At 36.7% G+C, this 15,529-nt stretch overlaps 1 pseudogene; it reads right to left on the bottom strand.

The window, feature by feature from the left end:
• LOC743498 (uncharacterized) overlaps window positions 1-13,736 on the bottom strand; it is a 31,682-nt pseudogene extending 17,946 nt beyond the window's left edge.
• Between the last annotated feature and the right edge of the window lie 1,793 nt (window positions 13,737-15,529).

Raw genomic sequence — 15,529 nt, forward strand, 5'->3', positions numbered from 1 at the left:
CAGTCTTTGGGAATCAGTCTTAACAGGTGTGCTGCAAATGTCTATTTCCAAGATGACGACGATGACTACATCGATTTCAAACAGGAATGTGTTAGAATAGGACTGTGTGTCAATATTTGTTGAAAACTTAAAATAATCATGAATCAATGACCAAATAGACAAGATTTAAAGGAAACAGGCCTAACAGATACTATCTAATACTATTACATAATTTTTCCTAAGCACACTAAAAATTGTATTTTTAGTTTATATCAGTTAAAAAATTAATTTTTAAAATTATTTGATTATTCTTACATCATTGGAGGACAGACAGTTTTACAGAAATCACAAGGAACATGAAAACAAAAAATTTTTAAGAAACAAATAGAAGTATAATAACTTTATAAAACTTGGAATAACTCTAAAGAGTTTGCAACAGAGCCCACTAGAACACAACTTTTTTCAAGTTCTAAGAATCATTCAACCTAATGTTTTTATTTACATATGAGAAAACCAAAGTAATAATAATGATAATATTTTACTGAAGGCTCATATAGGTCAAGCAAAGCACCCACCTAAGCATATACCCCCGCACTTGATCTTCTCAATTTTGCCTTATCCTTTTCTTTCCGAAAGCAATGATCACTTTCTAATATACCACATAATCTATATCATTTATTAGTCTACTGTTAGGTTAAGTAATTTACCTACTCCCATGGAGCTTGAGCTGGGTTTAGATTCTAGATTTCCTTATACCTGTTTGAGCCTATTTGAGACTGTCAACAAATTTGTGCCTACTACGCACCACAACACAATCTATCCACAGGCCAAATTGCTGCTGCTTCTTTTATTTATTTATTTATTTTGAGATGGAGTCTTGGTCTGTCACGCAATCCTCCTGGGTTCAAGCAATTCTACCTCAGCTTCCCAAGTAGCTGGGATTACAGGCGCCCGCCACCATACCCAGCTAATCTTTGTATTTTTAGTAGAGATGGGGTTTTACCATGTAGGCCAGGCTGGTCTCGAACTCCTGACCTCAAGTGATCCACCTGCCTTGGCCTCCCAAAGTGCTGGGATTATAGGCATAAACCACTGTGCCCCGCCTCCAATTGCCCCATCTTACTGGAAATACAAAAAATGTTGAGGAGGAAAGTGCTTTAGAAATGATTCTAAATCTTTTTTATTTCCTTAAAGAGAGTGTATTTAGAATATGAACCCATATTAATTATGAACTATTTCATGATTAAAATACATATGTTATTGTTTGGCTACTCTAGATATACAGAAATGTGTGAAATAAATGTCCCTTGTAGGATTAGTTCTTTTATCTTAAAATATTATGTTCACATTTAACTTGTGATTAGGGACTGGAATTCAGGCAGAGTAAAGACCTGTTTGGTTTGTGACTCATACTATATAGATTTTGGGTGGTTTGGTGCCTGTGGCACTTCAGGCCTGTAATGGCAAATCATTGCTGGAATGATGATTTTTTTCCCCTCACTTTTGAAATCCTTCATCAAATGGATAAATGCACTTAAATAACATAATTTATGTAGGCTAAATATTGCAAAAATAGATATGGGGTTATGCTGTTAATACGCATTTCCCAGAATTTTTACAAAAGACTTACATTTAACCAATTACATTTTGATCTCTATTCTTCCTTACAATTTAATCCCCAAACTCAGCCCTAAATATCAAAGGTGTTTGTATACCAAATTGTTCAAAGTACATTTATACATTTCCAAATTATTTCTCATTTAATCCAGTTAGATTGGGTGAATTTAAGTCTGAACTCAAGTTATTCATTCCTTCATTCCCAGAATATTTATAGAGCATCTATTTCAAAAAGCATTTCAATAGGCTGTCACAGAGCTTAGAGTCTATGGGAGGTGACAGAGAATTATACAAGCAATTATGACACAGTGATAAGGACACACAATAGGAAAATACTGTATTCTCTGAACACTGAGAATGGCTGAGAAAGGGCATGAAAGACAATCAGCTGGGTGAAGGTGGGTGGAGATAACCTACCTTCAAGGAAGAGTGTCCAAGACAAGAGAACGGCATATGTTTAAGGGCTAGGAAGGGTGAGAATGTTGCACGGAAGGAGCAAAAGTTCAGTATGGATGGAGTTGGGTGGGGAGGGTCATAACTGAATATGAGACTAGAGAGAACCCAGTAAATTTTCCCCAATACAAAAGCTTCTTATCTATTTGTCAGTGCTTCAAATTCCATTACTTTGCTCACTGGTTTGCTGATGATTCAAACTCGAGCCTTTCATTATATAATTAAAAATTAAATTTAAACTGCAAAGACACATGGCAGAAATAGCCGCTGAAGCATTAATAACAGAGTATGCCTTTAGCTCAGGCATACAGGTGAGTCTAGAAGCTTAAAATTGGGTGCAAATTTATGAGGGCCAGAATATTAACCTTTTATTACTTACACCTTGGACAGATAGATTTCACACTTGTCTTTACCTCCTTTTCAGAAGACACAGAAACATTCATAACTGAATGTCTATGTGCAGATACTGGTTCCAGCTGGAAAGTCTTATCCCACCTTCTTTGTTTGCCCTATTTCAACTCACCCTTTCAGGACCCAACTGAATAGCCATCTCCTTAATGAGGCATTCTCAATTTCCACAGTTAGTCTTATACCTTTTTTGCTACCAAAGTATGTCATTCATACCTTTGTAATAGCATTTACTCTGTGGTAATATTCTGTTAACAAGTCCATCTCCTCACTTAATGACAAACTCCTTCTCTACAGGTACTAGATCTTATTGTCTTGGTATCCCTAGCACCCAGCATTGTAACTAGCCTATCAGACATAAAACTGATGGGCATGGTGATGAGTGCCTCTATTCCCACCTACTCAGGAGGCTGAGGCAGGAGGATCATTGGAGGCCACAGTCTGCTATGATGGAGCCTGTCAATAGTCACTGCACACCAGCCTTGACAACATAGTAAGGCCATATCTCAATCAATCTATTGAAACATAAATCCAATCAATGGCTAGCAGGGACTGGGGAAGGAGGGGAGAAGACTGATAATCAGATAAGAGGATGATATATTACCTTCTTGATATAGATATATGTCTCGGGATATATCTCAGGGGTGATATGTCTCAGGGATGGTGGTGGTTATATGACCATATATATTTTTCAAAACTCATCAAACCGTTCACCTAAAAAATGTAAATTTTACTGTATGTATATTATACCCCAAAAAACATGTGTTGTAAAAAAAAACTGCATAGGAATAAGGGAATAAACATGAATGAATGAAAGATACAATGAAGCATTTACCTGAGACTTAATTTCCTTGCTAGGACTACTTACTTTTTTTAAAGTGATATCTGAAACCAGGGCAATGCTTAGCAGCAACAGAACTTTAATGGTGGGTATTTTAGGTACACCAGTGAGCTTTCTGAACAGGGGCACTTCTACTAATTATTTACATTATTCTAATTTGCCTAAGTATAAAAGTTACTGGCCGATATCTATCATTCTGAGACAACTTTGGTATTACTTCTGATACAGTACAAGTCATTATAATTCACAAAAATAAAGTATTCCTTTTGGTATAGTTAACTCAAAAGTGCTTTTCCAGTAAGTCTCAGAGATATATTAAGAGAAGAAAACAAGTGCGCTACAGAAATTTCAAATGAAACCAAACTCTGAACATGTAGAACTTATAAAATATTTTGGACCCGGTGCATGGTAGCTAACATCTGTAATCCCGGCACTTTGGGAGGCAGAGGTGGGTGGATCACTCGATCTCAGGAGTTTGAGACCAGCTTAGCCAACATGGTGAAACCCCGTGTCTACTAAAATTACAAAAATTAACCACGCATGGTGACACACGCCTATACTCCCAGCTACTGGGGAGGCTGAGGCACAAGAATCTCTTGAACCCAGGAGACAGAGGTTCCAGTGAGCCAAGATAGCACCACTGCACTCCAGCCTTGGTGAGGAAGTGAGATTCTATCTCAAAAAAAAAAAAGGAAAAAAATTGCATTAAATTTGTGACCTTTTTACATGTGCCTTAAGATGATCTATTTATCAAGTTATCCTTAGACACCTTTAAAATTGTGATAATCTGACAACAAATTAACCGATGTTGAGTTAGAGTTGTGATGGGTTACTAACCTGTTTCTCCCTCTCTAAAGACTTAGGTTTAAATTTGTCTTAGGACATAAATTTAAATGTTTACTATTCTAATTTAATCACCAGTGAAAGGTGGTGTCTATGCAGGCGTGCACATACAGCACCATCACCTCTCATGAATTTCAATCTCTGCTCAGCGATGTAAGGATATTCTCCTACATAAACATAGTACCACTGTTACACCTAAGCATATGAACAATAATTCCATAATATCACCTAACATATAAGCTATATTTAAATTCCTCCAATTGTCCCAAAAATGTTTTTTACATGATAAAAATATTCCTAAAATAAAAAGTGAAACTTGAGGCCTGTGTCAAGCATCATGGTACATTACTTGAAGCAATGTCTAGTATTGCATATAATTCACAGTTGTTTCATTTCTTCTTCTGTAATTTTCAAACCCAGCATTTTCTACAACACCCCGGGGCAGTTGGAAACAGCTTATGTCTGTTTTCCAGTCTTAGTTGCACTTCTTACCAGCTAAAACATGGGCTAAGTCACTGCCATGTAAACTTTCCAAGAGTCAATTTCTTCGTTTATGAATGAAGAAGTAACATTGTCATGATTATAGTCAGGATTTAATGAAATTATAGATGTCTTTTATAAACTTAATATACTCCATTATTTTATCCTGGATTCTTAGGACATGGACAAATCACTAGGTTTGTTGTAACTAGTCATAGCACAAGCCTGTCTACTGGTAAAATGAAGGGTGAATATGGGGAAATTTCAGAGATTGTTGTAGGTAAATCAACATATATTTGTTAAGCACTTACTATATACAAAGATAGAATAGTAGGCACCTGGGAAACAATACAATTCCTGCTTTCCTGAACTTATTATAACAAGTATTTATGTAAGTATTATCCCTGTTTTACAGTGAGGAACCAGGACTCAGAGAAAAAAAAATATGCCAAGTAGCTATTTCATTGGTCTCTATTAGGACCATATGTGCAATGTATTTGTAAGTGCCCAGCATAGTTCTTGGTCTTACAAAACTGCATTAAGGCCAGGCACAGTGGCTCATGCCTGTAATTCCAGCACTTTGGGAGGCTGAGACGGGTGGATCACCTGAGGTCAGGAGTTTGAGACCAGCCTGGCCAATATGGTGAAACCCCAACTCTACTAAAAATACAAAAAAAAAAAAAAAAAAAAAATTAGCCGGGAGTGGTGGTGGTCGCCTGTAACCCCAGCTACTTCAGAGGCTGAGGCAGAAAAATCACTTGAACCTGAGAGGCAGAGGCTGCAGTGAACTGAGATCACACCACTGCATTCCAGCCTGGGCGACAGAGTGAGACAGCGTGAGACTGGGTTTTAAAAAAAACTACATTAAAACATCATCTAGGGAAAAATCAGTGACCTTCCAAGCAGGTCCTCACCACAATGTGGTTATCATGACAGCTTTGTATGTCTAGAAATCCTGTTTGATGGTTATCATTGTCCAAAGTTTATTTCATCATCTCCCCCAAAGTAGCTCCTCCTCCTCCACCTTTATTTCTTACGTCAGGAGAACCATCATCCATCTACATCATTGTCCATTCCAGAATTCTCCTGTCCTCATAATCAATGTCCCCTACCTCATCTCAAACTATCAGCAAATCCTGTCAATTCTATTTTAAGAATTTGTTTCCAAATTCATCTTCTTCTCTCCATCTCCATTAGCACTACCCTAGTCTAGATAACTGTCATGTTTCCCTTGGAAAATTACAATGGCATTCTCTCTTAACTTTAGGTGGCCTTTGGCCTTTTGTTGTTGTTGTTGTTGTTGTTGTTGTTTTTCAATAAAATTCTTTGAAAAGTTGAAAAATAATGTGATTGGCTCCCACATATCTCTCAGATTCACCATTTAACATTTTGCTAAATGTGTTTTCTGCCCCTTTTTCTCTATATATACATCTATAAATTTTTTTCCCTAAACTCTTTGGGTTTTTTTGTGGGGGAGGGTGGTTTTGTTGTTGCTGTTGTTCATTTGTTTGTTGAGTCAGAAGCTCACTCTGTCACCCAGGCTGGAGTGCAGTGGCCAATCTCAGCTCACTGCAACCTCCCCCTCCTGGGTTCAAGCAATTCTCAAGCCACAGCCTCCCGTGTAGTTGGGATTACAGGCGCATGCCACCATGCCCAGCTAGGTTTTTTTTCTATTTTTAGTAGAGAAGGAGTTTTACCATGTTGACCAGGCTGGTCTCCAACTCCTGACCTCAAGTAATCCACTCGCCTTGGCCTCCCAAAGTGCTGGGATTACAGGTGTGAGCCACCGCGTCCAGTCCCCTAAACTTTTTGAAAGTAACTTTGGCAACATCTCTACCCCTAAATGTTTCAGCATGAATACCTAGATAAGGACGTTCTACATAAACATAGTACCGTCGTTACACCTGTGCATATGAACAATAATTCCATAATACCACCTAACATACAAACTATATTTAAATTTCTCCAATTGTCCCAAAAATGTTTTTACACTATAAAAATATCTTCCTTCTCCCATGTAGACTCCAGTAAATGTCTACACATGGTGTTTGGTTATTAGATTTCTTTAATGTCTTTTCATTTAGAATAGCCATTGCTTCCAACATTGATTTGTTTATGTTTTTCAAACTTTGCCTTGTTTGACAAGTTCAGGTTAGCTGTCGTAAAATGTTCCACATTCTGATTTTGTCTCATTGCTTTTTTTTTTCTTTTTGAGATGGGTTCTGGCTCCATCGTGCAGGCTGGAGTACAGTGGCACAATCTTGGCTCACTGCAACCTCTGCCTCCTGTGCTCAAGCGATCTTCCCAGCTCAGCCTCCCAAGTAGCTGGGACTACAGGCACACACCACCACGCCCACCTAATTTTTGTAATCTTTTTGTAGAGACAGGGTCTTGCTATGTTGCCCAGGTCGGCCCTGAGTTCCTGGGCTCAAGCGATCTGACAGCCTCAGCCTCACAAAGTGCTTGGATTACAGGCGTGGGCCACTACACCTGGCCTGATTGCTTCTTTATTATGTTATTTAACTTATACTTATATCTCCTGTATTTCCTGTAGATTGGAAGTAAGGTAGAGATCTAACTAGATTATTCAAAATATTTTTGGCAAAAATATTGACAAAAGTCTGTACTTCTGTAGTAGTTTGGTAGAGCTGCCCTAACAAAGTTCCACAGACTGGGTGGCTTAAACAGCAAAAACTTACTATCTCACAATTCTGGAGGCCAGAAGCCTAAGATTAAGGGGTCGTCTGGGTTGGCATCTTCTGAGGGCTTCTCTTTGGCTTGTAGATGGAGATCTTCTCCTGGTGGCTTCACATGATCTTTCCTCTGGGTAAGTCTGTGTCCTAATTGCCTCTTTTTTTTTTTCAAGATGGAGTCTTGCCGCATTGCCCAGGCTGGAGTGCAGCGGCGTGATCTTGGCTTACTGCAACCTCCACCTCCCGGGTTCAAGCGATTCTCCTGCCTCAGCCTCCCAAGTAGCTGGGACTACAGGTGCGTGTCACCATGCCCGGCTAAGTTTTGAATTTTTATTAGAGACGGGGTTTCACCATGTTGGCCAGGCTGGTCTTAAACTCCTGACCTTAAGTGATCTGCCCACCTTGGCCTCTCAAAGTGTTAGGATTACAGGCGTTGAGCCACCACGCCCAGCCCCTAATCTCCTATTCTTACAAGGACACCAATCATATTGAATTAGGGTCTACCCATATGACCTCATTTTTTCTTCATTACCTCTTTAAAGGCACTGCCTCTAAATATAGTCACATTCTGAGGAACTGGATTAGGACTTCGACATATAGATTTTGGAGACACACACTTCATCCCCTAACAACTTGTTGCTGCATTGCATCAGGGGGCGTATAATGTCAAGTTTGCCAGATCTCTGCATTGTAAGGATTCTCTTTGTAATTAGTAAATCATCTGTGGAATGAAAACTTGAAGACCTTCATGTGACTGTCTTGTTCCCCACCATCCTTTCACCCATGAATTTTGCCATCCATTAATGATTCTTGCTCAAATTATTATTTTAAAGCTGCAAAGCAGTGGTTTGCCAATCATTTCTATCTACATTTATTAACTGTCATTTTTCTGTAAAAAGAGGCCTCCACTCTTTCTGCATTCCAAATTAATATTTGTACAGCATTAGTCGACTTAACTATAGCTGCCTAAAAAACGATTGATATTTTCCCTGCCCTGAGGATTAAGGACAAACTCCTTTACATAACCTCTCTTTTGTTGTTGTTGTTGTTTTACAGATAAACAGTTTTTTTAATTCCTCCTCCTCCTCTTCTTCCTCCTTGTTTCTTCATCTTCCTCTTCCACTTCTTTCCAGGCAACTTTAGCAGGACTCTTTGCACTATCAAACTTTCCTGTAGACTTATAGTCAGCAACATCCTTCTCACATACTTCTCCTTCAGTTTTGCCGCCTTAGTGATGTAAGGCTGCTTTTCACTGTCATTTAAGTTATTCTACATCTCACCCAGCTTTTTTGCCACATCTCCAATAGAGATGCCAAGGTTTGTGGATTTGATCTTGGGGCGGAGTTCTGAACAGAATAGGAAGAACCCAGATGGTGGCCTTTGGGGGCATTAGGATCCTTCTCCTTCTTGCCTCTCTTAGCTGGTCCATAATCCTTCATTTTCCGATCATAGCGTTCTTTATCCACCTTGGCCGTTTCATCAAATTTAGACTTTTCTTTCCCAGACATTGTCTTCCACCTCTCAGAGCACTTCGTGGAAAATTCTGCAAAATTGACAGGGACTTCTGGGTTTTTCTTCTTGTGTTCTTCTCTGCACGTCTGCCCAAAGAAGGCATAAGCAGAGATCTTGCCCTTTGGTTTCTTGGGGTCAAGAAACGAAGAATCTATTGTTCGCTAGTCTACACAAGCTCTTAAGGACTTCAGCCTCTTCTCTCCTTGTCTCTGTTTTACTTTCTTTACTGGTTTACTTCTACTCATCTTTCATAACTCAGCTGTCACTTTTCCCTGGCTTCTTCTACAAAAATTGTAAGAGCGCTCTAGCACTATACTTTCACTATCATAGCATATTTTGCACTATTTTGTAATTTAAGGTCTTCTCACTGACTGAGCTATCTGAGGAGAGGAATCTCATCAATCTTGTTTATTCTTACATGTCTCAGCATCTCTTATAGTCCTTGGAACAGAGTAGGCCCGGAATAAAGATTAATTAAATTAATTAATGGGAGTTATGCACCATATACAAATCTATGTACACTGTAATTTATAATCGATTTATGAAATTTACAAGGGTAACTTTTAGTTTTTTTTTAAAACTAAAAAAACTTTAGTTTTTAAATTGACAGAAATTGTATATATTCATGGTATACAACATGATGTTTTGACATATTTACATATTGTGGAATGGCTAATCAAGCTTATTAACATATGCATCACTTCACATATTTATCATTGTTTTGTGGCAAAAACACTTAAAAATCTACTCTCAACAATTTTCAAGTATACAATACAAGGAGAATTTTAATTCAAAGTGTTTTTTTTTTTTCACTTTATTTGCTTTCTGGGAGCTTAATTCCTAAGTACGATAAAATTCCATTCTAAAAATAAGAAATATTTACGTAGTCTTAACTATATGCCAGTCCCGGCCCTAAGCATGAATTATTTCAAATTTAATTCACAGAAATCCTTTAGCATGGGTACTATTTTCCCCATATTACAGATGAGGGAATTGAGAGAATATCACACAGCTAGTAAACAGAAGACACAGGATTTGCACTCAGGTGTCTCTAATTTCATAATGACTTTGTAATTTTGAAATTACTTTTTTTTTTTTTTGGTGGAGGTGCCAGAGAATGAACTTGGGACCTCATACTGAAATTACTTTCTTAAGAGTTCATTTTCCTCATTATAGCTGACTATAAATGTGTCATTTTATGACCATCTGTGGAAGCCCATGTTTTTGATTCAGTAATACTTCTACCTTCAAGAAAACAGACACGTACAACATAACGCATTTACACTATTAGCAAATATCTAAGTAGGAATAGTCTGGACAACATACATTGTGCAAAAAATGTAAAATGTTAACATGTAACTTATTCTCAGAACTGTGATTTGATTACATCTAAGTAGATATGGCAGTAAGAGAATTTTGAATTATGTTTAATGTTTGTGGAATTTTAAATGGCTGAAAAAAGAAATAATTTATTTTCTCTTGGAATCTTTTTGTAAAGACCATTTCAAGAAGAAAAAATGTATACGTACAGGATTAGGGTGATTAGAGTGATCCTGTTTGAATTGAATATATTGTGAAATGTGACTTTTGCAAAATGACACATATAAGAGGATAATTTTCAAGGTAAGAATTACTACAACAAAGATAAGGTACCACAAGTACATATGTGGTAAAATTTGGACATATATATGTGAATTTAATGATTGAAAGTATCAAACACGATCCTGACATTGTGGGTACATACAACAAAATGGTGACTATAAAGGAAGGGCATGATGGCTCACGCTTGTAATCCTAGCATTTTGGAAGGCTGAGGTGCGCTGATTGCCTGAGCTCACGTGTTCATGACCAGCCTGGGCAACATGGCAAAACCCCGTCGCTACTAATAATGCAAAAATTAGCTGGGCATGGTGGCGTGCGCCTGCAGTCCCGGCTACTCAGAAGGCTGAGGCAGGAGAATTGCTTGAACCTGGGAGGCAGAATTCCAGTGAGCCCAGGTGAGATCATGCCACTGCACTCCAGCCTGGGTAACAGAGCAAGACTGTTTTTTTTAAAAAAAAAATAGTGACTATATAACGTAATGAGGAAACTGAATTGCAAGGCCACTAGAAGAAAAAATGTAAAATCTTGTGTATATGTGAGCATGAATTCAACTTGCCAGTTGAGGGTATCCTGAAAATTTAAGATATGCATAAGCAGAAAAAGGAAGGGAAAAAATAGGATTTTAAAAATCAAGTGAAAAAGAGATACAGGCCAGGTGCGGTGGCTCACGCCTGTAATCCCAGCACTTTGAGAGGCCGAGGCCGGCAGATCACAAGGTCGGGAGCTCTAGAGAAGCCTGGCCAATATGGTGAAACCCTGTCTCTACTAAAAATACAAAAAGAATTAGCTGGGCGTGGTGGCACATGCCTGTAATCCCAGCTACTCAGGAGGCTGAGGCAGGAGAATTGCTTGAACCTGGGAGGCGGAGGTTGCAGTGAGCCAAGATCGTGTCACTGCACTCCAGCCTGGGTGACAGAGCAAGACTCCGTCTCAAAAGAAAAAAAAGAGTTACAATATGGAATTTGTTCTTCAAGTTCTAAAAAATCAAGCATCATGTAATTTATTTAGAATTTAAATCCCACTTTTAAAAAAAAAAATAAATTATGTTAGCAAAACTGGCAGATAGTTACCAAACCAAAAGTATGAAAATTTTCAATATTTTTTAGTTTCCTAAATTGGTAATGATAGTTGCTAGAAGTTTTAAGTTTAAGAAGGCACATATATGGATGTAATCACCATGAATTCTACCACAGTTATAAGGATTGTGGACATCTTTGTCAGAATTTCTTAATGTGAAGCTCACAGAGCACTAAGCGTTCCATGAGCCCCCTGAAATTATGTGCCACCTGTCATGTGCATATGTAGTTTTTTTTTGGAAGGGGTTTGTGACTTTTTAAAATTTGGATTCCTAAGAGAGGTTTATAACCATGCCCTCTACCTTCCCCAATTAAGAATCATTACTCTACTTAAAGAAGTATTTGCTTACGAATTGGTAATATTTGGCTTACTTTCTTGTTACCAAGGAAGAAAGTTGTTTTTTAGTTTTATGACTTGGTATCTTGTCTTTTCCATTTTATATTCATGTGTGGGAGGCAAGATTAGTTTACACAAGTTTCCATTACCAACCAGGTGTGGTTTACATTTCTAAGATACCAAGTTAAGAAAGGATCCAAGTTTACAAATCTCATTTTTAATCTCTGTTGCTGTTCGTTTTTTTGTTTGGTTTCTTAATCAATTCAGTTCAATTTTGGAAGGGCTGCTCCTTCCTCAAATTGCTTCATGGTTTTATTTTGGTAAGTATGAAGCAAAAAGAAATAACAATACAATTCCCACAGTCTTTTCTCCTATTTAAGAAATTTGAGGATTCTATCAAACATTTTCACTGAGCCCATTTAAAACTAACAGGTAATTAAAATGATTCTTGCAGCCATACATAAGTACTTTAATTTAAAAAGTGAATTCTGTGGGGCATGGTGGCTCACACCTGTAATCCCAACACTTTGGGAGGCTGGGGTAAGAGGATTGCTTGAGTCCAGGAGTTCAAAGCCAACCTGCGCAACAGAGCGAGACACCATCTCTAGAAAAAATACAAAAATTAGCTGGATGTGGTGGTGTGCAACATTAGTCCCAGCTACTCAGGGGACTGAGATGGGAGGATCTCCTGAGTCTGGGAAGGTCGAGGCTACAGTGAGCCATGATCACTGTACTCCAGCCTGGGTGAGAGTGGTGAGACCCTGTCTAAAATAATAACAATAATAAAAGAATAGAAAAAGAATAAAAGAAAGGTGAATTCTATCCTCATAGGGACCCTTGAAGCAATATCTTATTCTAACCACATTTGAGTTGCCCTGCTGACAAAATTCTATTTTATGGTCTATATTCTAGGAAGTTTCTCTTAATGGCCATGTTTAATCCCATAAAGCCCTTTAACAAAAATTAGAAATAATGATGCTTTTCTATGATTCAGTAGCTATTTCTAAAGAAGAGATGCCTTTAATCTCATTTACACTCCTGAGAAAGAAGAATTAGACACTATTGTGGGAAATAATTATTCTGTAAAAGAAGATAGAGAAAATGTAAGGACACAAAGTATATTAAAAGGTGATTTTTAGACTGAACTACTCAAAACTTGACAAAAAGAGCATAAGATTTTCAGGCAGTTTTTGAGTATAGGGATTTTAAGATAGAAAAAAGAAAACATTTTAATTTTAACTGGAAGAATTGGTACACTCAAGACAAAAATGTAGAAAATATTTGGATATGTTTCAATTATCTAATACTGCATGACAAACTACTCCCAAAATTTAGTGGCTTAGAACAATAGCCATTTTTTTATATCTCATGATTTTGTAAATGAGCCAGGCTTGCTAAGTAATTCCAATTTATAGTTTTTTTCTCATTTGCTAGTTGGAATACTTTTATAAAGAGACATTTTCCCTTACCTCTTCTGCAATTATCTAGTAGAAGCCTTCAAAGAGTAAAGACAGGATAAAGCTTAATTCTTTCCATCTGTTTATCAGTTTTCACGATAATAAATTGTTTTCCTTTCATCCTCCAAAGTCAACCAGTTTAAAAAAAAATCAGTAAGAACTCCTGGATTTCAACATATTTGATGGCTTTCAAATCACTGCAATTTTTAATCACATTGAAGCTCAAACTGCCCCATCTTTGGCCAGTAGGAACCTCAAGTTGACCTCTGAATCTTTTTGACATGGTATTAGTGGTCTTTGATAATTTCCTTGCTTTTTGGTATAGGAAGATATTTCAGTCTCACCTTGTGCATTTTCCATTGCATACTGTAATCTGCTCTTTTTCAAAGAAGTCCAGGTTTCTGTTAGCAGTAAATGATATTCAAAGATTATGATCATGGTACTAGGGCTGTGTACTGGGCTAGTCACTTCCTAGGCCTTTTCGGTGGACAAAGATGGAAAACAAACACACATTGTGTCTGTGTGTGTATCACATCTCATAAGTTCATATTGATATTTCCAATTCAAATAAAAGACCATTCCACTTGCGCTGTAGAGTTTGTACTATAACCTCTCTCTATTATATCTCTGTTTCCTTTCTTCTACTCTGAGAATTGTGGTTCTCGAAAAAAAAAGAAATAATTAGAATATAATTATTAATTTGTTTTACCCAACAATATACACACATTGGTCTCAGGATAGCAACACTAAATACACTTCAACTGTTTTACTGAAAACCACTTAAACATTTTTTTCATATGTTCCTATCATTCTTTGCCTTTTAGGAGGTGAACATTGACAGATCATATAACCATTATAAACTGCACTGTCTTTCTTTTAAACATCATATTATCTTTGTTCTGCAATAGTTAATGCTCAATACATATCCTTACAACATTGTCTCTATAGACATTTTGGTTTTGTGAAGCTTATTCTCTGATAGATACCTCAGTAGTACTCATGGAAACAATACCCACAGAATTCTTACCTGATGTTAGTAGTGTGTTTGTGCCTTTATATTTGGAAGGCACTTTTGCTTGATATAAAATTCTTGGATCACATTTTATTATCTTAAATCCTAGATGTCCAAGAAACTTTTTTATTTTCCTTTAAAATCTAAATTTTAATAGAGTATGTCTTAGGGTTGGCCATCTGTGTTGGTATGCTTAACTAAATGATGTGTTCTTTCAATATATAGTTTTAAATCCTTATAGTTTTCAGGAAATGTTTTTTTGAACGATAGTTTTTAGTTATTCTACTCCTTTGCTTTGGTTTTCTTCTGTAACAACTCCTATTATAATTATATTGGATCTTCTTTATCTTCAATAATTATTTTTTAAAAATCTATTTACCTTTCTATTTTTATTTTTAAAGTATTTTCCCTTTCCACACTATATTCCTCTAAAGGCATTATCCATTATGTTTGCCTATCTATCTGTTAGGTCTACTTTAATCTCCATTTCTAAAATATATATATTTTTTTCTCTTCCTTTCTTGAGATCTGTCACCTCTTTTCTGAGATTTATGAACTCTGATTTATGTTGTACTTTTGTGACATATATCACTTGAATGGTAGTTTGCCTTACATTTTATTTGTGGTTATCTGTATACTCATACAATTTATCTAGTTATTAATATCATTAATTCACTCAACAAATATTCATTGATCCTCTACTATGTGCAGGCATTATAGTCTGAAGTTGAGCCACAGTAGCCAATCACTAGAAACATGAAAGAGAGATAAAAGCTTATTGCTTTATGCAACTAAAATTTTGTAGTTTGTTATACAACAATAGCTGACTAACACAACATATTTACAATCATTAACTCATGTGTTTAGTCTCAACAGAATGCTTTTACACCATGAATTCACCATATTGAAATTCTCATTTTGACATTGTCAGCTGGATTTATGTCTTTAGGAATATTTTAAGGAAGACATATTTTCAGGAAACTAGAAGTTTGAATTTTTTTCTTCCACAAATGAATATTTGTGATCTAGAAAATTATTGAGTCACAATCGTTTTCCCCAAATCATTATAAATATTGCATCATTACTTTCTGACGTTTAACAAAAAAGCTTTTGCTTGATTTCTTTCCCTTTGTAGGCTGTAGATTTTTTCTGAAAAATGCTTGCAAGACATTTTTTAAATTCTTGAAATTAAAACAAATTCTGCAGGATATTTTTACTG

The sequence above is a fragment of the Pan troglodytes genome, chromosome 3 (genome assembly GCF_028858775.2).
Source record: "Pan troglodytes isolate AG18354 chromosome 3, NHGRI_mPanTro3-v2.0_pri, whole genome shotgun sequence".
Lineage (NCBI taxonomy): Eukaryota > Metazoa > Chordata > Mammalia > Primates > Hominidae > Pan > Pan troglodytes.